At 45.3% G+C, this 26,125-nt stretch overlaps 1 long non-coding RNA gene across 1 annotated transcript; it reads right to left on the minus strand.

Annotated features, from left to right (window-relative positions):
* On the minus strand, positions 1–26,125 carry LOC102159951 (uncharacterized). Its single transcript, XR_306926.4, has 4 exons — positions 23,778–26,125; positions 22,680–22,728; positions 1,676–1,835; positions 1–246 (listed from the first exon to the last, which is right to left on the minus strand). It is a non-coding gene; the product is annotated as an uncharacterized LOC102159951 (long non-coding RNA).

A 26,125-nucleotide genomic window follows, 5' to 3' on the forward strand; every position in this document is an offset into this window, starting at 1 on the left:
CGTCTCAGTGGGAAGCTTTAAGGTACATATAGTCTGACATCACCCGCAAAGTGAGGGAGGGCCATTACAATAATCTCTGATTCCGGAGAACATCACTGAGGAAGCAAAACTCAGGCCTGAGTCGACTCCTTGTGCCCTGTGAGCTCCGGTGAGGCTGGCTCCTTGGAGTGGAGTGAAGGCCTAGACGCCCGTAAGCTCGAAGACGCCAGGCTCCCTTCTGTTACCTTCCAAGGCTGACAACCTGGCCTGCGGTTTGACGTTAAAAGACAACTTGAGGAAGAGAGATGTGAGTGCACGCCCCAGCCACGAGGCCCAGAGCCTTTCCGCCCTCCCTGGGCAGGTGCCCCTCATCCTTTCAAGCAAAACGGCCCAGTGCCTTCACAGAGAAGAGGAAGAAGAGGCCCTGTCCAGCCACAGGGAGCTGGGGAATCCTCTGAAAGGTCTGGGCAGGACCTGGGCCCGAGGTGCTCTCCCATTTTGCCTGCAGAAAATCTGAGCTGTGGGTGGGGTCTGGGGGGCTGCTGGAGCCCCAGGACGAGGTGGTGGTGGACAGGCCTCCTTGCCCTGGGTCAGCCCAGCAGCTGCCCAGCTCCTGGGCAAGCAGCACTCTGAGACTAATGTATCTGGAAATTCCTCTTAAAGAAGCCTCTCTTTGGAGAAACTGGAGATGCCATGGAGTGTGTCTCGAGAATGTTCTCTGAGGCTGGGTGGGGGTGGGGGTGGGGGTGGGTGGACAGTGGACCTCACGCCTTTCTCTGGGTGACATCTCCACAGCCGGGCTCCTCCAGCTCTCGTCCCTGGAGTTAGGGTCCCACGTGAGGGGCCGTCCTTCCTGTCCCTCCCTCTAATGAACCACTCTCTCTCTTTCCTTTCAACGATTGGCCGTTGGAATCAAAGAGGCCCTCTGGTGACTCAGGCGTTTCCCATTGCCCTATTCTAGCATCCTCTACTCTTAGCACCGAGAGTTTTCACGTCCTATTTGGGGCTGATAGGAAACCCTCTCATTGTTTCACTACATGGATATTAGCACTGATGAAGGAAGCGCTCCATCAGATAATCGGCCACTGCAGCGAGCCGGTTTCCAGCATGAGTGCCCCAGTATCAATGTGTCCCCGCCACCCGGTGACCCTGACTCACAGCCCCCCAGGCATCCTCAGCTGGGATGGGGGCTCCACTAACTGAGTGACACCAGGGTCCAGGGCCAAGTCAGGCCCCAGTGTCTTGCCCCACCATTTGAAATGGTGCCCTCTTCTCTCCCAGAGAGAGGTGACAACACCAGGGCTGGAGCTGCTCAGTCACCTGCAGATGTTGCCTCCCTCTCCCCCAGCACCATTGCCAGCCATGCTCTTTGAAGGCCTGGGGTCCCAGACAAACCCCTGGGACCCTCCAAGCAGCTTCCCTTTGATCTATTTTCCACGCCCACTTTCTGTGTAAGACTTTATTTGAACACAGGATTCTGGTGCTAAAAAGTAATTGGAGGCCCCCTTGCCTGACCACAGCTTTCTAAGGTAGGTATTTCATTTTGCGACCAGGTATTTGCAGAAGAGCACATCTGTGCCTGGCTCAGACATGGGAAACTGAGGCCCAGAGAGGCTGGATGCCCCACTGGAGTCACAAAGACCTGGGCGTCAGAGGGTCTCAGAGAGTGTGTGAAAGCATAGGTTTCAGGCCTCACCTTGGAGATTCTGACACAGCAGGCCCCAGGAACCTTCACTCCAACAGCATACAGGCAACTGCCATGAGAAGCAGCTCTCCAAGTCGCTGGAAGATGACTCACTGTGTCACCGGCTCTCCTGGTCTTTGCTTTCCTCTGTGGTCCAGCTGAGATCATGGTGCTGGGGGAAGAGTAACTCAAAAATCTCACCTAGAGGATGAGTTTTAGTGCCCAGTTTATTTTGCTGAGACAACCCAAGAACTCTTACATGTGGCCATCTTTTAACATAATAAAAAACTTACCCATTCCCAGTGTTGACTTCGTCTATATTTTATCTTTAACATGGTGAAATACACGTAACAGAATTTACCACCTTAACTGTTGTTAATTGTCCAGTTCAGCGGTGTTAAGTACATTCCCATTCTTCTTTTTTTTGTCTTTTGTCTTTTTAGGGCCACACCCGCAGCATATGGAGGTTCCCAGGCTAGGGGCCTAATCTGCTGGAGCTACTGGCCTACACCACAGCCACAGCAATGCCAGATCTGAGCTGCGTTTGTGACCTACACCACAGCTCATGGCAATGCCGGATCCTTAACCCACTGAGCAAGGCCAGGGATCGAACCTGAAACCTCATAGTTCCGAGTTGGATTCGTTTCTGCTGCGCCACAACGGGAACTCCACATTCACATTCTTGTACAGCCATGACCACCATCCTCCCTGAGAACCTTTCCATCTTACCCAGCAGAAACTCTGTCCCCATCAAACACTAACTCCTCATTCTTTCCCCCAACCCCTGGCCACCACCATTCTACTTTATATTTCTACAATTTTTGACTACTTCATGAATTGCATGCAAGTGGAATTGTATAGTATTTTGTCTTTTTTTTTGCTTTTAAGAGCTGCACCCTCGGCAGCGTATGGAGGTTCCTCCAGGCTAGGGGTTGAATTGGAACTACAGCTGCTGGCCTACACCACAACCATAACTCGAGATCCAAGCTGGATCTTCAACCTATACCACGCTCACAGCAATGCCGGATCCTTAACCCACTGAGAAAGGCCAGGGATCGAACCTGCAACCTCATGGTTCCTAGTCAGATTCATTAACCTCTGAGCCATGACGGGAACTCCAAGAAATTCAAATGAACAACATTAACTTACAGCTGGATGATGTTGTCTTGCTGAATCCTGGTTAAAACAGGAAGAGGGTGCTGGCTGCCTCCACGCAGGCTCTGTGGAATCTGGCAAGTTCTTTAACCACTTATAAGGATTCAATTTGCCTACACTTTTCTTATTTTGAATTATTGCAAAGACTTTGTTTTTTTTGTATCACACACAAATGCTCTTTGCCTTTCTCTTGTCATCTTACATCTTATTCCCACCTTGGCTGTTTCCTTGGTAGCCTGTGGCCATTGAAGTTGTACCCAGTGGCTATAAGACCATGATTAACTCAATCACTGGTACTGGTTCTCTGGCTGCCCTTGCTTAGGAAATTGTACATTTGATTATGGAAATGACTTCCGAAAGTTAGAAGCTCCTGAGGAACTAGAAGCATCTGAAGCTTTTGGCATAGGCCCCAGTTTGAGATTTCCTGGTCCGACCTCCTGTTTCGGCAGCTTCTTCTGGCCTGTGATGCTAGCTTTGCCTAGAGTTGCTCTCCTGCCTCTCAATCACCTTGGGCTACCTGAGGCCAGCTGCTTGTCCTGTTTTAGAATTCTGAGTCTCTCTGAGACTACTGTTCAGCCCTTGCTTTCCTGCTTTGGGTCCTCAGTCACTGCTGGGCCAGGTGCAAATCAGAAAACCCCTCCTCAGATGATGGGCTTTGCCCACTGCCCTGGGCACTTGGGATACCTCCTTTCCCTCCCTCTTTCTTCCTTCCTCCTCCACACAGACCTTGTAGAACTTTTATTTTTGACAACACGAGTTGCCATTTATTGAGAACCTCCTGTGTGCCAAAGCTTCCCCAAGTTTTTGACACACATACTGTCTCTGAATCATCACTGCCCCCAGGAAGGATCATGGTGGCCCCACTTTCCATGTGGGAACCTCGAGATGACAGGAAGTTTGCTCAGGGCCACACATGCAGGATGCAGCAAAGCCAGGCCAGCCAACTCCTCCAAGACCCCACACCATCCCTGCCACCAGGGGCCAGTCTTTGGGTAAAATTCTCGGCCATAGCTCTGTGGGTCTCTCTGTGGCAGAGAGCTGGCTTCAGGCTGGTTCCCAGGCCATGCCTGCCCTGGCATGGGCAGCTGGCCGTGTCTCCCAGGCCCGCGCTTCCTCAAGCAGCTGTGTCGAAGAACAAACATCTCTTTCCTGACATCAGTGTTTCCTGCGTTGTTTCATGGCTGGAACTGTAACCTGACTATATCTGCTGTCACCGTGAATGCCTGGTGGTCCGCCAGGCGTGGAGGGTGAGCTGGGCTTCAGGGCCTCCTTGGGGCACCCACAGCCCGTTAGGACATTGTTTATGTGGGAAAGCGGTTCCGCCATCCAAACAAGAGTCTTACGAAAGAATTTTAAGAACACAATTAGTTCATAAATTGGGAGCTTCCTGTCTTTGTTGGGTGGGGGGATGGGCGGGTAGCTGGTTTCCACACTAAGTGAGATAATACATTAAGAAGCCTGCAGCACAGTGCCAGGCACATCAGACCAACTCCAAAAAAGTTGCCCTTGTATTATTATTGTGATTGTTGCTTCATGTGGAGGCAAAATCTGTGTGGCTCAGGATAGCAGAACTGGGACCAGTGAGTTGTTGGTGGTAACTTTCTCATGAAGTAGACCTAATCCATCAAGGTTGTTCAAAAACAGAACATCCAGCAGTGAGCACCCCCGTCACTGAGCGTGTTGAAGCAGAGGCTACTGAACAAGTGAACACATAGCAGCCTCTGAGAGAAATACCTGGCCTGGAGTAGGCCCTTGACCAGTGATTTTCCAGGTTTAGCCAAAGCCATTAAAGCTTCCTCAATGTTCATTTTCTGCAGCAGAGCCACCGTGTACTAAGTGCTCTGAGCCCGGCCCCAGGTGACCCACCTGCTGTAACTCACATGAGTCTCACCGCAGAGGTGCATGGGTGTTGTTACCCCCTCCACAGCAGGGGGAAGCCCCTCCCTAGAGTCCACAAGCTAAAGGCCAAGTCAGGCTGCTGTTTGACGGGAAAGGTCAGGAGGGTCGGTGCATAGACTCCCATGGGGCTTGACTGCCAGGGTCTGATGTCCAGCTGCGTCCCCTCTGCAGTGCTGGTGGGTGTCTTGGGGTGGGGCCGGGCTGCAGGCTGGCGGGAGAGTAAGGCCCTCCCTGCCTCAGGGTCTTTGGTCTTGCCCCCCCTTTTCTGTCTCGGCAGGCCCTACTGAATAGCCTCTGGGAAGTTAGTTCCCCAGGTGGGCACCCACTGCCCAGGGTGGCTGAGCCTGGACAGGTATGAGGTGACATGGAGAGTGGCCAGGAGACAGCAGCTCTCCTAGCCCTGCTTTCAAGGACTCTGACTGTGCGCAAGTCGGTCAGCCTCTTTGATCCCTTCCTCCTTCTTTAACGTGAAGGGCCACTAGTAACTCTCTGATAGCAATTCCAATACTGAGTTCCTCTGAGTATTAGGACAAGAACCAGAAATAGCATTTTTATCAGTGGGAAAGCGGGTTAGGACAAGGCAGTCATGAAAAGACCTTGAATGAGGCTAAATGTAAGGAAGTGGCTAAAACTGACCAAGATTTCTCCTGAGATACTAGGGTTTCAACTGCAAATAAATCACTCCCTTTGGTGCGAGGACAGTGGGCAAACCAGCTGAGCTGAGTGTAGGGAGAGAAGGTGCTGGCCAGGGGCTCAGTCTTTCTTCTCCAGAATCTGTCTTCTATATCATCCTTCCCTGTCAGATTCTGAGGCAGCAGATTGGATTTCAAACCTCCTACAGTGATACTATCTTAACCTGTGACTTGATTTTGCACCTTTGGTTCCTATTTGGGTGTATTTCCGATAATTAGGACATGCTATCAGCAAGTGGCAGTGCCATTCCTATCTTGCCTACATCCTTGGGAGTTTTATGGTTTACAGGAATTGAAGATATTGGCCTAACAATTTTTGTGTGTGTGGAAACAGAAATATGTATTAGCACTTTGGCTGGTGGTTGCCAAGTCTCTTCTTTTTTATCCCCCCCCCCTCCCCAAACCCGCAGCATATGGAGGTTCCTGTGCCAGGGATCAAATCTGACCTATGCCATAGCTGCAGCAATGCTGGATCCTTAACCCATTGTGCTGGGCCATGGATCGAACTTGTGCTGCTGCAGAGATAATGCTGGATCCTTAACCCGCTGTGCCACGGTGGGAACTCCCACCAACTCTGTCCTTAATACTGTCTGTCTCTAAGAGTTCTGACTAGCAAGTCCCTTCCCTCAAATTCTCATCTATGGAGATATTCATCATGGAAGAGAACTCTATGGAAATTAAAATAAGGTACTCCTTCTTCTAGAGGAGTAGGAAGTTATGACTTTTTCTTTAAAAAAAAAATGAAGCAAGAGTTTAGATTTTCATAAAGATGACTGAGTGATTTCTACCAACCTTTCCACTGAGGGCAATTAGAAAAGCTGGACAAGGTACAACCACTATGGAAAACAGCATGAAGGTACTTTAGAAAACTCTACATAGAACTACCATATGACCCAGCAATCCCACTCTTGGGCATATATCCAGACAAAACTTTCCTCGAAAAAGACACACGTACCGGCGTGTTCATTGCAGCACTATTCACAATAGTCAAGACATTGAAACAACCTAAATGTCCATCGACAGATGATTGGATTAAGAAGATGTGGTGTATATACACAATGGAATACTACTCAGCCATAAAAAAGAACAAAATAATGCTATTTGCAGTAACATGGATGGAGCTAGAGACTCTCATACCAAGTGAAGTCAGTCAGAAAGAGAAATACAAATACCATATGATATCACTTATATCTGGAATCTAATATATGGCACAAATGAACCTTTCCACAGAAAAGAAAATCATAGACATGGAGAACAGACTTGTGGTTGCTAAGGGGGAAGGAGAGGGAGTGGGATGAACTGGGAATTTGGGGTTAATAGATGCAAACTATTGCTTTTAGAATGGATAAGCAATGGGATCCTGCTGTATACCACCAGGAACTATGTCTAGTCCTTGTGATGGAGCATGATAATGTGAGAAAAAAAAAATGTATAAGTGTATGTGTGACTGGGTCACCTTTTCATGCAGTAGAAAATTGACAGAGGAGTTCCCGTCATGGCGCAGTGGTTAACGAATCCGACTAGGAACCATGAGGTTGCAGGTTGGGTCCCTGCCCTTGCTCAGTGGGTTAACGATCTGGCGTTGCCGTGAGCTGTGGTGTAGGTTGCAGACGCGGCTCGGATCCCGCGTTGCTGTGGCTCTGGCGTAGGCCGGTGGCTACAGCTCCGATTTGACCCCTAGCCTGGGAACCTCCATATGCCGCGGGAGCGGCCCAAGAAATAGCAAAAAGACAAAATAAATAAATAAATAAATAAATAAAAAAAAAGAAAATTGACAGAACACTGTAAATTAGCTATAATGGAAAAAATAAGAACCATTATATAAAAAAAGAAAATCCCACAGCACTGCAAAAAAAAAAAAAAAAAAAAAAAAAAAGAAAGAAAGAAAAGAAGAGCTGGACAAAACAAAACAAAGCTTAACACCTCCTTGAAGGCCCTGAGGAACTAAAAACATCATGAAGAATTACTGGGCCAGGAATCCAGTACAAAGTAAAAATTCCAAAAATGTGAGTTCAACATTTGGGACCACCTTTTCCTTGGGGTTGTTCGCTGATTTTGGCTGAGGTGGCTAAGAGCTAAGTGCTGCCTTTGGCAATCGTGGGGTGAGGAAGGGAAGGACTGGTGGAACTAGGGTAGGACCGGTGTGCAGTTCAGAGTCTTGAAGCAGTACCCTTGGGACTGAGGGTGCCCTGCAAGCAGACATTGACCAGCCCCTAGGAACAGCTGTTGAGTCTCACGTACTCTCAAACCCCAAGGCTAGATTTGTGATTTAGAGGCTAAGGCATTAGAAGAAAATTTCTGGAGGTATTTAATACCTTTAAATGCCTTTCTGAGGGAAGATAATAGCCCTCTAGGCCTCAACTTATTTCTACCTAGAGTGTTCAAAATTTTAATATCAAGCACACAACAAAAGTAACTAGGCCAGAGTTCTCTTATGGTGCAGCAGGTTAAGGATTCTGTGTTGTCTCTGCAGAGGCTTAGGTCACTCATGTGGCATTGGTTCAATTCCTGGACTGGGAATTTTCACATGCTGTGGGTGTAGATAAAAAATAAATAAATAATAAAAAAAAAGAAAGAAAGAAAGAAAGAAAGAAAGAAAGAAAGAAAGAAAGAAAGAAAGAAAGAAAAAAGAAAGTAACTAGGCCAGAAAGAGAAAAGACCACATTAATGGATACTAGGAGAAACAACAGACAACAGAAAACAGATAAGGAGAAGAAGCTCTGTTTTCTGTTATTGTCTGTTGCTTCTCCATAACTATAGTGAGAAGTATTAATTCATCTCTTACTTCTATCAGTAACCTATAGAACAAGCAGAAAAAAAATCTATAAGAATAAAAAAGATTCAAATAACATGATCAGTGAACATGACCTAATGAACATGTGTAACATATTGAACACATGACTACTTTAGAGTACAAATTGGAAATTCACCAAAAATGTACTCATTCTGGGAAGCAACTCTCAAAAAGTTTCAAAGAGCTATAGAGATTGGGGGAGTGGTGCACTGGAAAGGGTGTAGGAATTCTGCACCCTGTCCCCAAACCTTAACTTATGCATCTCTTCCATCTGGATCTTCCTGAATTATATCCTTTTATATAATAAATCAGTGACCTAGTTTTCCTAGAGAATCCTTAGAGTCTGAGCCTTGGAATTCTTTTCAGCTGCAATGCCCTGTTATTATTCAGAAGCCTTATTGATGTGGAATGTGATTACTACAGGCTAGTGATTTTTTTCTTTATGCTTTTTTAGGGCTGCACCTGTGGCATATGGAAGTTCCCAGGCTAGGGGTTGAGTAGGAGCTACAGTTGCTGGCCTATGCCACAGCCACAGCAATGTTGGATCCAAGTTGCTTCTGTGACCTATACCACAGCTCATGGCAATGCTGGATCCTTAACCCCCGAGCAAGGCCAGGGAATCAAACCTGTGTCCTCATGGACACCAGTCAGGTTCATTATCTCTGAGTCATGACAGGAACTCCTAGGCTGGTGTTTTTTAAGGTTGAGGAAAAATCCTGAATCAAGATAAATTTACCAAGATAATAATGCTGTGGCAGGAGTTCTTGTCATGGTTCAGCAGTAACAAACTAGGATCCATGAGGATGTGGGTTCAATTCCCTGGCCCTGCTCAGGGGGTTAAGGATCTAGCATTGCCATGAGCTGTGGTATAGGTCTAAGACGTGACTCAGATCTGGCATTGCTATGGCTGTGGTGTAGGCTGGAAGCTGAAGCTCTGATTCAACCCCTAACCTGGGAGCTTCCATATGCAGGCGTGGCCCTAAAATGACAGATAATAATAATAACCCTGTGGAAGTTCAGGATGAATCCTACATATGAAAGAAGGGTAGGTCAGGAAGTACATGAAACCTCAAGAATACTGCTGGAATTGATTGGCGACAAGATGGTTGAGTAGAAAGACTTGAGCTCACCTTCTCTCATGAAAACACCAAAATTACAACTAACTGCTGAACAACCATTGACCCAAAAGACTGGAACCTACCACAAAAGGTATTTTACATCCAAAGACAAAGAAGAAACCACAATGAGATGATAGGAGGGGGGCTTTTGTGATATAATCAAATCCCATACCCACTGTGTGGGCAACCCACAAATTGGGAGAATAATAATATTGCACACATTCTCCCACGGGAGTGAGAGTTCTGAGCCCCACATCAGGCTCCCTGTCTGGCACAGGGAGGAGGATCTCCCAGACGATCTGTTGTTGAATACCAGTGGAACTTGAGTGCAGAAGCTCCACAGAACTAGAAAAAAGAGAGACTCCACTCTTGGAGGACGAACACAAGGTTTCATACATACTGGGACCCACAGCAAAGCAGTGACTGCATAGTCACCTGGGCCATACCTACCTGTGGGTCCTGGAGGGTCTCCTGGGGAGCCAGGGATCAGCTGAGGCTCACTATGGGAAGAAGGACACTGGTCACAGAGGCCCAAGGGAATATTCATTGGTGTGAGCTCTCCTAGAGATTGCCATTTTGATACTGAGACCTGGCCCATCCAACAACCGGCAGGCTCCAGTGCTGGGATGGCCTCAGGCCAAACAACCAACAGGGTGGGAACACAGATGCCTAAAGTTTCCCTGGGTCCACAGCTGCCTCACCTCTAAACATACCCCTTGACATGGCCCTGCCCACCAGAGAGACAAGACCCAGCCGCACCCACCAGTGGGAAGGCACCATTCCCTCTCATCAGGAAGTCTCTGGAAGCCCAGGGACCACCGGGGAGCTCCCTCACCCACCAGGGAGCAGACACCAGAAGCAAGAGGAACTACATTCCTGCAACCTGTGGAACAGAGAGCACAAACACAGAAAATTAGACAAAATTAGATGGAAGAGAAATATGTCCCAGACAAAAGAATAAGATAGGAGTTCCTGTTGTGGCTCAGTGGGTTAAGAACCTGACTAGTATCCATGAGGATGTGGATTTGATCCCTGGCTTCACTCAGTGGGTTAAGGATCTGGCATTGCTACAAACTGTGGTGTAGGTCACAGATGCAGCTTGTATGTGGCATTGCTGTGCTGTGACATTTGACCCCTAGCTTGGGAACTTCCATATGCCATGGGTGTGACCCTAAAAAGAAAAAAAAGAGAACAAGATAAAACCCCAGAAGAATAGCTAAGTGACATGGGAATGGGCAATCTACCTGAAAAAGAATTCAGAGTAATGATAGTAAAAATGACCCAACATCTTGGAAAAGGAATGGAGGCACCAGAGTTCCCTGGTGGCCTAGCTGGTTAAGAATCTAACATTGTCATTGCTGTGGTGGGGGTCACTACTGTTATGAGGGTTCAATCCCTGGTCTGGGAATATCCACATGCCATAGGCATGACCAGAAAAAAAATGGAGGCACAGACTGAGAAGATACAAGAAGTGTTTAACAAAGAGCTAGAAGACCTAAAGAACAAACAAACAGATGAAGAGTACAATAACTGAGTTCCCATTGTGGCTCAGCAGGTTAAAATCCTGACTAGTAGCCATCAGGATGTGGGTTCAATACCTGGCCTCTCTTAGTGGGTTAAAGATCTGTTGTTGTCATGAGCTGTGGTATAGGTCGAAGACACAGCTCAGATCTGGCATTGCTATGGCTGTGGTATAGGTGGGCAGTTGCATCTCTGATTTGACCCCTAGCCTGGGAACTTCCATATGCCTCAGATGAAGCTCTAAAAAAGCAAAACAAACAAACAAACAAACAAATAACTGAAATGCAAAATATAGTAGAAGGAGTTAACAGCATATTAAATGAGCAGAAGAACAAATAAGTGAGACAGATTGGTGGAAATCACTGCTGTGGAAAAGAATAAAGAAAAAAGAATGAAAAGAAATGAGGACAGGAGTTCCCACTGTGGCACAGTAGGTTAAGAATCTGACTGCAGTGGTTTGAGTCACTGTGGAGGTGTGGTTTCAATTCCCAGCCCAGCAAAGTAGGTTAAAGGATCTGGTGTTGTCACAGCTGCAGTGTGAGTCAGAGCTGCACCTTGGATTCAATCCCTAGCTCAGGAACTTTCATATACCATGGGTGTGGCCATAAAAAGAAAAAAATGAGGATAGTCTAAGAGATCTCTGAGACAACATTAAACACACAAACATCTGTGTTATAGAGGTCCCAGGAGGAGAAGAGAAAGAGAAAAGGCCTAAGGGATCCCAGGCCAGGGATAAAATCTGAGCCATATCTTCATCTTCAACCTAAGCCACAGCTGCAGCAATGCCAGATCCTTAAGCCAATGCTGGGGATTGAAGCAGCCCCCAAATTCCCTAACATAGGGGAAGAAATGCTCACTCAAGTCCAGTAAGCACAGAGAGTACCACACAGGATAAACCCAAGGAGGTACATGCTGAGACATATTATTCAAATTGACAAAAATTAAAGACAAAGTATGAAAAGCAACAAGGAAGATGCAACATTACAAGAGAATCTCCATAAAATTATCAACTGATTTTTCAGCAGAAATTCTGCAGGCCAGAAGGGAATAGCATGATGTGCTTAAAGTGATGAAAAGGGAAAAACCTACAACCAAGAATACTCTATACAGCAAGGCTCTCATTCAGGTTCAATAGAAAAATCAAAAGTTTTGCAGATAAGAAAAAGCTAAGAGAATTTAGCACCACCAAACCAGCTTTACAACAAATGCTAAAGAAACTTCTCCATGTGAAAAAGGCCACAACTAGAAACAAGGAAATTATAAATGAGAAAGCTCACTGGTAAATGCAAACATACAATAAACAGAGGAAGTCACCCACATGCAAATATGATATCAAAACAATCAATCATGAGAAAAGAAGGGTACAAAGGCAGTATATTGGAAATGCATTTAAAATTAAGGGACCAGCAAATTAAAACAATCTTCCATGGATATAGATTGCTATATCAAAACCTCATGGTCACTGCAAACCAAGAATTTAAAATACATATATACACAAAAAAGAAAAAGCAATCCAAACACCACATTAAAGATAGTCAAAAAAACACAAAGAAAAAAATGGGATCACTAATGTATATCCCTCAAAAAAGGGAGTTCCCACTGTGGCACAGTGAGTTTGTCTCTGTGGCATTGCCAGTTTGATCCCTAGCACAACGAAGTGGGTTAAGAATCTGGCATTGCTGGAGTTCCTGTCATGGCTCAGTGGTTAACGTATCTGACTAGCATCCACGATGATGCAGGTTTGATCCCTGACCTCGCTCAGTGGGTTAAGGATATGGTGTTGCTGTGAGCTGTGGTGTAGTTTGCAGGTTAAGCTCAGATCTGGTGTTTCTGTGGCAGTGGTGTAGGCCAGCAGCTACAGCTCCGATTGGACCCCTAACCTGGGAACCTCCATATGCCGCAAGTGTGGCCCTAAAAAGAAAAAAAAAAAAAAACTTGCATTGCTGCAGCTATAGCTTAGGTCTGAGATGCAGATGTGGCTCAGAGTCAGTCCCTGGCCTGGGAACTTCTATATGCTGCAGGTATGGCTGAAAGAGGGGAAAAAAAAATCACAGGAGAAGAGAGAAAAAGAGGAGGGGAAGAAAAAACATTTACCAAAAAATATTCAAAACAATTAACAAAATCACAACAGAAACATACATTTTGATAATTACCTTACATGTAAATGGATTAAATGCTCCAACCAAAAGATATAACCAGCTGAATGGATATAAACATAAGACTTGTATATATACTATCTATAAGAGACCCACTTTAGATCTAGGGACACATTCAGACTGAAAGTGAGGGGATGGAAAAAAGTATTCCATGTAAATAAATGTAAATAAAAAGAAAGCTAGAGTAGCAATATTCATATCAGACAAAAATAGAGTTTAAAATAAAGAATGTGGGAGTTCCCATCATGATATAAGGGAAATGAATCCAACTAGTATCCATGAGAATGAAGGTTCAATCCCTGGCCTCACTCAGTGTGTTGGGGATCTGGCATTGCCATGAGCTGTAGTGTAGGTCACAGATGCAGCTTGGATCCTGTGTTGTTGTGGCTGTGATGTAGGCTGGCAGCTGTAGCCCCAATTCAACCCCTAGCCTGGGAACTTCCATATGCCAGGGGCATGACCCTAAAAAGAAACAACAACAACAACAAAAGAATGTGGAGTTTCTGTTGTGGGACAGTGGATTTTTTATCTCGCTTGTCTCGGTGGAGGCACCGATTCAATTCTTAGCTGCAGCTGTGGCTCAAAAGTTCAATGTGCCATGGGGGCAGCAGGAAAACAAACAAACAACTCATGAAAATAAAGAATGTTACAAGAGACAAAGAAGGACACTACCTAATGATCAAAGGATTAATCCAAAGAAGATATAAAAATTATAAATACATATGTACCTGACATAGGAGCACCTCAATATATAAGGCATATGCTAATAGCCATAAAAGGAGAAATAAACAATAACATAAAATTTTGGGGGACTATAACACCCCACTTAGAGGAAGGGATAGATCATCCAGAGAGAAAGTCAATAAGGAAACACAAGTCTTAATGTACTAGACTAGATAGACTTAATTGATATTTATAGAACATTCCATCTGAAAGCAGCAGAATACACATTCTTCTCAAGCACACATGGAATATTCTCCAGGATAGATCACATCCTGGGCCACAAAGTAAGCCTTGATAAATTTAAGAAAATTGAATTCATATCCAGCGTCTTTTCCTACCACAATGCTATGAAACTATAAATCAACTATAAGAAGAAAAAAAAACTGTAAAAAGCACAGACACATGGAGACTAAACAATGTTACTAAATGACAAATGGATCATTGAAGAAATCAAAGAGGAAATAAAAAAATAGAGTCAAACAAAAATGAAAACACAATGATCCAAAATCTATGGGGCACAGCAGTTGCAATTCTAAGAGTTCTCTTCTCATTACTTCAGAAAACAAGAAAAATCTCAAATAAACAACTTAACATTTCACCTAAAGCAGCAAGAGAAAGAAGAACAAACAAAACTCAGAGTTAGTAGAAGAAAAGAAATCATAAATATTGAAGCAGAAATAAATGACATAGAAATGAAGAAAACAATAGAAAAAGCTAAAAGCTAGTTCTTTGAAAAGACAAGCAAAATTGATATACCTTTAGCTAAATTCATCAAAATAAAAGGGGAAAAAAGGAGTTTCCTTGTGGCACAGTGGGATAAAGACCTGGCATTGTCACTGCAGTGGCACAGGTTTAATCTCCCCCCTCCCAAAAGAAAGAGAGAGAGAGAGATATCAAATCAATAAAAGTAGACATGAAAAAGGAGAGGTCACAACCAACAGCACAGAAATACAAAAGATCATAGGAGGCTACTACAAGTAATTATATGCCAATAAAATGGACAACTAGAAGAAATGGACAAATTCTTAGAAAGAGTTCCTGCTGTGGCAAAGAGGGTTAAGAATCTGCAGTGTCTCAGGTTGATGCAGAAGTGTGGGTTCAATTCCCAACCTGGCACAGTGGGTTAAAGGATCTGACATTACTGCAGCTGTGGCATAGGTGGCAGCTGTGGCTCAGATTCAATCCTTGGCCCAGGAACTTCCATATGTTGTAGGTGCATCCATTAAAAAATAAATAAAAAAGGAGGAGATCCCGTTGTGGCTCAGTGGTTAGTGAATCCGACTAGGAACCATGAGGTTGCAGGTTCAGTCCCTGGAATTGCTCAGTGGGTTAAGGATCCAGGGTTGCCATGAACTGTGGTGTAGGTCACAGACGTGGCTCAGATCCCGAGTTTCTGTGGCTCTGATGTAGGCTGGCGGCTACAGCTCCAATTAGACCCCTAGCCTGGGAACCTCCATATGCTGTGGGAGCAGCCTTAGAAAAGGCAAAAAGACAAAATAAATAAATAAATAAATAAATAAATAAATAAATAAATAAAAAAGGAAAGGTACAATCTTCCAAGACTGAACCAGGAAGAAATAGAACATATGAACAGACCAATCACAAGTACTGAAATCGAAACTGTGACTTAAAAACTTCCAATAAGGGTTCCCTTGTGGCTTATTGGGTTAAGAATTGTGTGTTGTCACAGTGGTGGCTCAGGTTTGAGGAACCCAGGAACTTTTGTCTGCTGTGGGCATAGCTAAAAAACAAAATAGGAGTTCCCGTCGTGGCGCAGTGGTTAACGAATCTGACTAGGAACCATGAGGTTGCGGGTTCGATCCCTGGCCTTGCTCAGTGGGTTAACGATCCAGCGTTGCCGTGAGCTGTGGTGTAGGTCGCAGATGCGGCTTGGATCCCTCATTGCTGTGGCTCTGGCATAGGCTGGCGGCTACAGCTCCGATTCGACCCCTAGCCTGGGAACCTCCATATGCCGCGGGAGCGGCCCAAGAAATAGCAAAAAAAGACAAAACAAACAAACAAACAAAAAAACCAAAATAAAACAAAACAAACAACAACAACAAAAAAATTTCCAACAAACAAAATTCTAGGACCTGATGGCCTCACAGGTGAACTCTATCAAAAATTTAGGGAAGAGTTAATACCTATCCTTCTGAAACTATTCCAACAAACTGCAGAGGAAGAAACACTCTCAAACTTGTTCTATGAGGCCACCATCACTCTGATATCACAACTAGACAAGGACACCACAAAGAAAAGAAAATTACAGGCCAATATCACTGATGAGCATAGATGTAAAAATCCTCAACAAAACATTAGCACACCGAATCAAATGATACATTAAAAGGACCATACACCAAGATCAAGTAGGATTTATCCCAGTGATGCAAGAATTGTTCAATATCTGAAAATCAATCATGTGATACACCACATTAACAAATTGAAGAGTAAAAATCATGTGATCATCTCAATAAATGCAGAAAAAGCTCTTGACAAGATTCAACACCCATTTATGATAAAAACTCTCCAGAAAGTGGGCATAGAGGGAAACTACCTCAACATAATAAAGGCCATATATGACAAGTCCACAGCTAACATCATACTCAATGATGAATAGCTGAAAGTATTTCCTCCTCTAAGACCAGGAACAAGACAAGGACATCCACTTCCACCACTGTTATTCAACATAGTTTTGGAAGTCCTAGCCATGGAAAGAAAAAGAGAAGAAAAAGAAAGAAAAGGAATCCAAATTGGAAAAGAAGAAGTAAAACTCTTACTGTTTTCAGATGACATGATACTATACATAGAAAATCCTAAAGATGATACCAATAAACTATTACAGTTCATCAATGAATTCAGTAAAGTTGCAGGATACAAAATTAATTCACAGAAATCTCTTGTATATCTATACACTAACAATAAAAGATCAGAAAGAGAAATTAAGGAAACAATCCCATTAACCATTGCATCGAAAGAGAGTAAAATACTTAGGAATAAACCTACCTAAGAAGGTTGAAGACCTGTACTCTGAAAACTGTAAGATGCTGAGGAAAAAAATCAAAGATGACACAAATAGACAGAAAGGTAAACTGTGTCCTTGAATTGGAAGAATCAATATTGTCAAAATGACTATATTACCCAAGGCAATCTACAAGATTCAATGCAATCCTGTCAAATTATCAATGGCATTTATCATTATATAACTATAAATGAAATAAGTTCATTGAGTAATAAAAAATAACAAATACCTTAGAATAAATTTAATGACAGAAACATAAGACCTTTACATAAAAACTGTAAAATATTATGAAAAAATTAAAGCAAATATAAATAAATGGAAGGGCATACCAAAAAAAAGAGGCATTTTTCACAGAACTGGAACAAAAAATTTTAAAATTGGTATAGAAACCTAAAAGGCCGCAAATAGCCAAAGCAATCCTGAGAAAGAAAAATGGAGCTGAAGGAATCTGGTTTCCTGAATTCAGACTATACTATAAAACTACAGTAATTAAAGAGTATGGTACTGGCACAAAAAAAGAAATACAGATCAATGGAACAGGATAGAAAGTTCAGAAATAAACCCATGCATCTATGGCCAATTAATCTATGACAAAGGAGGTAAGAATATAAAATGGAGAAAAGACAGTCTCTTCAATAAGTAGTGCTTGGAAAACTGGAGAGCTGTATGTAAAATAATGAAATTAGAACATTCTCGGAGTTCCCGTCATGGCTCAGTGGAAACAAATTTGACTGGCATCCATGAGAATGCAAGTTCAATCCCTGGTCTTGCTCAGTGGGTTAAGGAACTGGGATTGTCATGGGCTGTGGTGTAGGCCACAGATGCGCCTTGGATCTGGTGTTGCTATGGCTGTAGCCTAGGCTGGTGGCTACAGCTTCAATTTGACCCCAGACTGGGAACCTCCATTTGCCATTGGTGCAGCCCTAAGAAGACCAAAAAGAAAAAGAAAGAAAGAATATTCTCTTACACCATATACAAAAACACACTCGAAATGGATTAAAGACCTAAATGTAAGACCAGATATTATAAAACTCTTAGAGGCAAACATAGGCAGAACACTCTTTGACATAAATCACAGCAGTATCTTTTTGGATCCACCTCCTAGAGTAATGAAAATTAAAACAAAATAAAAAATGGAACCTAATTAAACTTAAAAGCTTTAGCAAAGAAAACCATAAACAAAACAAAAAGACAACACACAGAATGGGAGAAAATACTTGCCAATGAGCCAACTGACAAGGGGTTAATCTCCATAACAGACAAACAGGTCATGCAGTATTAACATAAAAAAAGTTCCGTTCAATAAATGGGCAAGAGATCTCAATAGACATATCTCCAAAGAAGACATACAGATGACCAAACAGCACAAGAAAAGATGCTCGACACCACTAATTATAAGAGAAATGCAAATCAAAACTACAATGAGTTACCACCTCATGCCAGTCAGAATGGCCATCAACAAAAAGGCTACAAATAAATGCTAGAGAGGGTGTGAGGAAAGGGAACTCTCCTACACTGTTGGTGGGAATGTAAATTGGTACAACCATTATGGAAAACAGTATGAAGATTCCCTAAAAAACTAAATATAGAACTACCATATGATCCAGCAATCCTACTCCTAGGTGTATCTCTGGAGAAACCCTAATTTGAAAATATCCATGCACCCCAATGTTCACTTCAGCACTCTTTACAGTAGCCAAGACATGGAAGCAACCTAAATGTCCATCAACAGAAGAATGGATAAAGAAGATGTGGTACATATGCACAATGGAATATTACTCAGCCATAATAAAGAATTAAATAATGCCATTAGCAGTAACATGGATGGATCTAGAGATTATCATGCTAAGTGAAATAAGTTAAACAAAGACAGATAAATACTTATGATATCACATATGTGGAATATAAAAAAATTGAACCTATTTACAGAACAGAAACAGACTTATACACTTAGAAAACAAACTTCTGGTTACCCAAGCGGAAAGACTGAGGTTAGGGGGAGGGATAAATTAAGCATTTGGGACCAACATATACACACTACTATGCATAAACTAGATAATCAAAAAGACCTACTGTATAGCACAGGGAACTCTACTCAGTATCTGGTAATAACCTATATAGCAAAAGAATCTGAAAAGGAAAGTATATATGTATAATTGAATCACTTTGCTCTATACCTGAAACTAACACAACATTGTAAATAAAGTATACTTCAATATAAAATAAAAATTAAATTATACTGAAAAAAGTTTCAAAGAATGGAAATAATTTAGGATGTGTTCCCATATGACGATATAATTAATTAGAAATAATGACTTTTTTTGGCCATGCCTGTGGCATGCGGAAGCCAGAGATCAAACCCATGCCTCAGTGGTGGCCCAATTTGCTGCAGTGACCATACCATATCCTTAACCCACTCGGCCACAAGGGAACTCCAGAAATAATGGTTTTAAAGATAACTAAAAAGGGATTTCCCATTGTGGCTCGGTGGAAAGGAACACAAATGGTATCCATGAGGATGCAGGTTCAATCTCTGGCCCTGATCAGTGGGTAAAGGATCTGGCATTGCTGTGAGCTGCAGTGTAGGTCACAGATGCAGCTCTAACCTGGGGTTTCCGTGGCTGTGGCATAGGCTGGCAGCTGCAGCTCTGATTAAACCCCTAGCATGGGGACTTCCATATGCCATGGGTACAGCCCTAAAAAGACAAAACAAAAACAAAACAAAACAAAAAACCCACAAAACCCCCAAATAGCTAAAAAAAGAAAATGTTATGCATTTATTATATGGATACTTATATAGTAGAAATGTTGTTAGTACTTACAGTAAAAAAGTTCATAGCATTTGCAATGATAAAACAATACATCCTAAAACAATCTAAAGATTACGGAGAATTATTTGAACGTATAACTCTAAATCTGACTAAAAATTCCGTATGTGAACTAAGTACAAGATTCTAAGAGAAATTCCATATAAAAGAAAGAGTGTATGAGATGGTTTCTTCAGGAAACTGAAGAAAAAAGTGGACCCAGGTAAAAATGAATCAGCCTGGGTCAAACCATCATTTCTTCGAATATTTCCTCTCTATCTGTATCTCAATAATTTTTTCCTTTTTTGGATGCACCCCTGGCATATGGAAGTTCCTGGGCCATGGTCTGAAGCTAAGTCACATCTGCAACCTATGCTACAGCTGCAGCAATGCCAGATCCTTAACCCAATGGGCCAGGCCAGGGATCAAACTGGCAACGCCACAGAGACACACGAGCTCATTAACCCATTGCACCATAGCGGGAACTCCTCTCAATTTTTTTAAAAAATAGATTTTATTGGAGTATAGTTGACTTAGAAAGTTGTGTTAGTCTGTCTCTCAATTTTTAAAAATTAAGTGTTTTTCGTGCGAAAAATTAATCAAGACAACAACAAAAACCAAACCCCAAGGGCCAAAGAGAAACACTATGGCAGTTAAAAAAATATTTTGAGGGAGCTCCTATTGTAGCTCAGCAGAAATGAACCCAACTACTAGCCACGAAGTTGTAGGTTCAATCCCTGGCCTTGCTCAGTGACTTAAGGATCTGGTGTTGTTGTGAGCTGTGGTATAGGTCACAGATGTGGTTCAGATCCCACGATACTGTGGCTGTGGCACAGGCTGGCAGCTGTAGCTCTGATTCGACCCCTAGCTTGGAAACTTCCATATGCTGCACTTGAAACCCTAAGAAAAGAGCAAAAAAAAAAAAATGTTATGAGTAAATGATATTTAAAATACCAAATATAGGAGTTCCTGTCGTGGCGCAGCAGAAATGAATCCAACTAGGAACAATGAGGTTTTAACTTCGATCCCTGGCCTCGCTCAGTGGGTTAAGGATCTGGTGTTGCCGTGAGCTGTGGTGTAGGTTGTAGAGGCAGCTCGGATCCTGAGTTGCTGTGGCTGTGGCTGTGGCTGTGGCTGTGGCTGGCAGCTACAGCTCCAATTAGACCCCTAGCCTGGGGACCTCCGTATGCCATGTGTGGGGCCCTAAAAAGACAAAAAAAAATAAAATAAAATAAAAAATAAAATACCAAATATAAAAATGTGTGGAATGCAGTTAAAGCCATGCTTAAAGGGAAAATTATAGCATATACATTAATGTATATTATGTATAGTATATATATTATATATATTAGAAAAGAGGCGAAAGGTTGGAAATAAACGGGCTAATCCAGTTATTTATCTTTCTCTGGTTTTTAAGTTGCACTGAGAACGTGACTTTACGAACAGGGTATGAGGTCATGCTATTTTTGCACCTTGTCTGTATGAAGTAACATTTTTTTATGACAAAATGTTGTATACATCACGGCAGAAGTCCTCATCTAGTTGGACATTTCAACAGCATTTAATATGGCAGATCACTCTTCCATTCTTCTCATTCTTTCCTGTGACTCTTTCTTCACTTGATTTCTAGGCAGTGGTGAGCAGGAGCCAGCTCATATCAGCTTGCAAGTGTTGGTTGTGTGCCAATGACCTGTTCAGTGACACCACAATGGTAGCTTAAAATGAACCATGGTGGGAGTGTTACCCATGGAAACTGGAAAACATAGCAAGTCAGTGCATCTATCTGTGTGCATATGTATGTATGTATCGTCTATTACCTATCTATCTTCTATATGTCTATTATCTATAACCTGTCTGTCTGTATGTCTGTCTACCTGCTCACCTACCTATCTACCTACCTATCATCTTGGTAGTCCCACTCAGTCTCATGTCTTTATTATTATTATTTGTCTTTTTGCCTTTTCTAGAGCCGCTCCTGCGGCATATGGAGGTTCCCACGCTAGGGGTCTAATCGGAGCTGTAGCCACTGGCCTACACCAGAGCCATAGCAACGCGGGATCCAGGGCCTTGTTTGTGACCTACACCACAGCTCACGGCAACGCCGGATCGTTAACCCACTGAGCAAGGCCAGGGATCGAACCCGCAACCTCATGGTTCCTAGTTGGATTCGTTAACCACTGAGCCACAACAGGAACTCTAAGTCTCATGTTTTTAAACACCACATACTCATGCTGAGATATTTTTTGTGCCTAAGTATAATCCAGGCTCTACCCCAGTTTATCATCAGCTTAACTCCCACAACAGTCTTCCTGAAACAGTCATGACTTGCTCCTCTTCTGCTTAAAATCTATCCCTTGGGAGATGCTGCGTTCCTCTATCAGATGAGCAAGGATAAAAAGGGTAGAGTAGGCCCCATGGCTATAGGAAGTGTAGGGAGACAGCTTTGAGTGTTCATAGCTGGTGGCATCATTCGTTGGTACAACACGTGGGAAGACTAATGGGCCATGGCTTTCCAAAGTAAAGATACCCATAAACCTCTTGCCAGCAATTCTGCAGAGTTGAACAGAGCCCTGCTCCCACATTCCGGCCCGGCCCAGGGACGCCCCTCATGCTGGCCTGTGAGGCCGGCATGCAGGGCTGTGAGGCCGGGCTCAGAGGAGGCCTGTGCTGTTGTGACTGCTGGCCACGGCTTCCACCCAGCTGGACGGGGCTGCAGCTGGGCCCGCCTGACGGTAATAAAGATCACGGCCACCTCGCTCACCCGCCACAGCCCGGCGGCAGGAAACATTCCAGGAGCACCTGTTTCCTGAGGACCCTGTCAGGGGCTCCTGGGCACCATCTGGGCGCTGCCCCACATGTTGTTTGCACTAGGAGTTTAGAAAAACAATCCGACTTTGACTAATTGCTCTTTAATTTTTTCAGGCGCATCCCAAAGTCTCACCCCTGCCCCACTCCCTCTTTCCTGGCCAGCTCTTCTCAGGAGTCCCTAGGCTGCCATGCATGCATCCCCATGACTTTCTATACTTATTCACACCCCAAACACACTCACACTCGCCCATACACCCACTAACACACCTCTCCCTTACACAGTTCTGAAGAATGACCCATCCTACTTGAGGATGGGGACCTTACCCCTTTGAGGTGGGCAGGGGCAGCTTAGAGCATCAGCGGTCCTCAGGCCCTGGGGAAATAGAGAGTTGTTTATGAGCCAGATGCTAAGGTTGCATCCCAATTCTATAACCTTCCACCTCTGAGCAACTTGTCCACCTGTCTGGGCTTCAGTCTCCTCCTCTGTTAAATGGTGAGGAGTGGCCGTGGCTGCCACCTTTGCACGGCAGTACAGGGTAAGTGCTGTGTGTGTTTGTTTAAAAAAATTCCAACAAATCAAAGTAAGATCAAAACTCAATACTGAAATCTGGATTATCCTCCAGACTTTTCTGGTTGCGTCATTCTGAATCAGTTCCCTGAAGCTGAATGTTTGTCTTCTTGTGAAGCCTGAGGCCTCCCGGAAAGCAGAGGAAGCTGGAGAACAGAGAGGTTAGGTCGCTTTTCTGATGTTGCACAGCATTCTAGAGACCGGGGCAGGCCTGCAGAGTTTCCACTGTGAACCGTCCAGGGAATGTCCCTAGGAGGTTGCTATGGGGGGAGGGGGTCATGGTGGGGCCCAGTTTGGGGGGACTTAGTGAGCAGAGGAGAAGCAGGATGCATCATCTCTGTTGTGGCCAGTGGGCATGGCTGCAGGAAATGGGTGGCCTCAGTGGAGCCCACCAGCTGGAGCTACACAGACCGTCCGGCTGGACAGGGCCCAATTTCCAGGCAGCTCCAGGGTGGGGAGGGGTGGGAGGGCCCAGGATGGGTGGTGGTGCCGATGGGGTGGGGTTGCATGCAGGGTGCCTGGTGGTGGGCGGGCAGGCACTGTGGGGCAGTGCCTGGCAGTGGCCAGCTGAGGGCCTCCTGGGGCCTTGTTCTTGTCCACCATTGAGACCAGGGCACAGATCTGATGGGCCTAGCAGGGCTGCCGGCTGAGAACAGAGCGTCCTGCAGGAATTCCGGCCACAGTGCAGAGCCGGGTGCCCTGCCCTCCCCAGCACCAACCCCACCCCCACCCTCACCTCAGTGGGCCTGTTCACAATTTGGGGGCTTGGAAGTCACCATCGCACATAAGATGGCGGGGACGCCCCTCACTCAACCAGCCCCCAAATTCCACAGCTGCTTTGATGCTCAGCTCACCTCTTCCCTTCCTGTCCTCAAAAGTGTTTGCCTCCGACCCGAGGGCAGTGGGAGGGGTGCTTCCTGGCTGGGCCGGACTGTAGGCCGGGCCGAGACTCCCAGACTGTTACAGCAGCGAAGATTTCCTTCCTGAAAAACATACTAGCCTCTGCTTTCCGTCCCTCATACTTTTTTTCTCCAGAAACACCCCCACTCAGCCTCCAGCTGTGGTCCCCCTGGATGACTGGCCCATGGGTTGGCGGTAGTTTGCAGTAGCCTGTGGGGTCAGGCAGCAGGACAGGCAGCAGGACCCTACCTCTCACAGACAGGGGGCCACATCAGCAAATAAGAAATAGACAGCCTTCTCTGGGTGGCCGCCATAGCCAGGCAGGTGCCGTAATTGCACACAGTCCGCTGTGGTGACTCAGAGCCCAGAGCCAGTTTCTTAAGATCGTGTGCCCCAATTTTCTCATCTGCATGTGAGGATCTCTTTTCCTCCCTGCTCATCCAGGCTGTCTACAAATCCTGCTGGCTCTACCTTCAAGGTGCACCCCTGAATGTGGGCCCTTTGCCCGACCCTCTGCTGCCCCCCAGTCTCAACCTTCCCTAGGCCCACTTTGTCCCAACCATAGCCTCTTTCCACATGGACAGCAGGCTCAGGAGGCAGGATACTGTTCAAACCAATGTCTCCCCTTTGCTCCAAATTGAGGCTCCTGTGTCATTCAGAGGGAAAGCCCTCCCTCCCTGCCCCTCCCCTCTGACCTCAGCTCCTGCCCCAGCCACAGCGGCCCCTCCTGCTCCTCACACCCACAGCAATGGGCTCAGAGCTGGGCATGATCCAAAGTTGACCAGAGACATTCCCATTTACTGATATAAGGGCTGGAACTGCAGCAACCATCTCTCCACCAGGAGGAAAGTGACGTCATCAGAGGAAGCGAGCCAAGCTGAAAGGTGGGGAGAAGCCAAGCTGGTTGACAGTGATGGTATTTGGAGTAATCTTCATCTGAGCCTAGCCCACCTCTGGGTTTCCCAGCTGCTTATGCCCATTTTAGTTAAGCCAGTTCAGGTCAGGTCACTGTCATTTGCCATAGAAAAGTCCTGCTTCAACTAGAAGCTGAACTAGAACCTCCTGGAACTTTTCTCCCTCACTGCCTTCCTTACCCTCCCCTCCCTGTCATCTGAGAGGCCCTGTTTTGGCCTCTCTGTCTGGCGTTTGATTCCTGTCTTTCTTTGGGTCTGGCCTCTGGTGGCCGGTGTTCACGGTTCCTGCCCTTTTGGAGAACCAGAACTTAGAAGTTCTGAGTTTTAACACATTATTCACTTATTTGTCAGATTAATGGCAGGAGCTCTGTTGGTGAACATGGCTGGTGCAGGGGCTGCCTCTGGTTAGTTGGAGGTTCTGGTTGTGAGAGTTTTCGCGCCCTCTCCAGCCCGCCTCTGGGAATGTCTCCCCCCTTCTTCCCCTGTGTACCCTGTCACAGCTGTCCTGCCTCTGTGAGCTCCCTGGACGTGTCACGTCCCTTCCTGCTCCGAGCACTTTGCACTGGCTGTTCCTTTTGTCTGGACTGTCATTCCCTCAGATCTTCCCATGGCTGCGTCTGTGTCAACCTTCAGTTTACAGCTTGGTTGTCAGTTGGAAAAGCCACAGGCCTTGGGGACTTGTCTGTAACCCAATGGCCCTGGCAGGTGAATCTTGGTTGGGAGATGGTGGGACTGGAGCCTGTGGCGTGCCCGCCACAGCTGTGCTGTCCCACTGGTCCTGAGAGTTCTGGTGCCTTATCTGGACAGCAGTCCACCTGGATCACAGGTAACAGCAAACCAGCTTCTGCGAACAAAAATTGCTGCAGGGGCAGCACCAACTCCCAGGGGCTCAGACACCAGAGCTTGACTCGTGGACTCATTTCCTTCTCCAGCAGGTCCACTCTCAGTATAGTTCTCTGTGGTGTGATGAATACCCCAGGGCCCTCATTCTCCCAGGTTTCAAATCTTTGTCCTGCACTGCCTGCCTGAGCCCTGGTATTACCTGCGTGAACCAGCTGGGGTGCTCGGGGGTGGGCAGGACCAGTCTGGAGCACAAGGTTTGGAGGGGGCAGGACCCTGAGTGCAGGCTGAACTTAGGAGGCCTCAGTGGCCGTAGGCTGGAGGCACCTCCGGGGCTGGATGTCATGGGCACAGAGGCTGAGATGGGGCCTCCACAGAGCAGCTCCTGCCCAGACCTCAGTGGGTTCTCTGCCCAAGGATGCTTACGACCTGCCCCTGACCAATTAGAGCCCCTGGGCCCTCCTTGCCAACCCTTCCTATGCCCAAAGCACAGGCTGAGAGTGGGGGGCCAGGCTAAGAGTAAGGCCCAGGAGTCCTCAGCCACTGCC

This window comes from Sus scrofa, chromosome 13 (genome assembly GCF_054392235.1).
Source record: "Sus scrofa isolate SSC_HxYL_T2T_F1_AM1 chromosome 13, Sscrofa_HxYL_maternal_Yorkshire_Landrace_v2.0, whole genome shotgun sequence".
Taxonomy (NCBI): Eukaryota; Metazoa; Chordata; class Mammalia; order Artiodactyla; family Suidae; genus Sus; species Sus scrofa.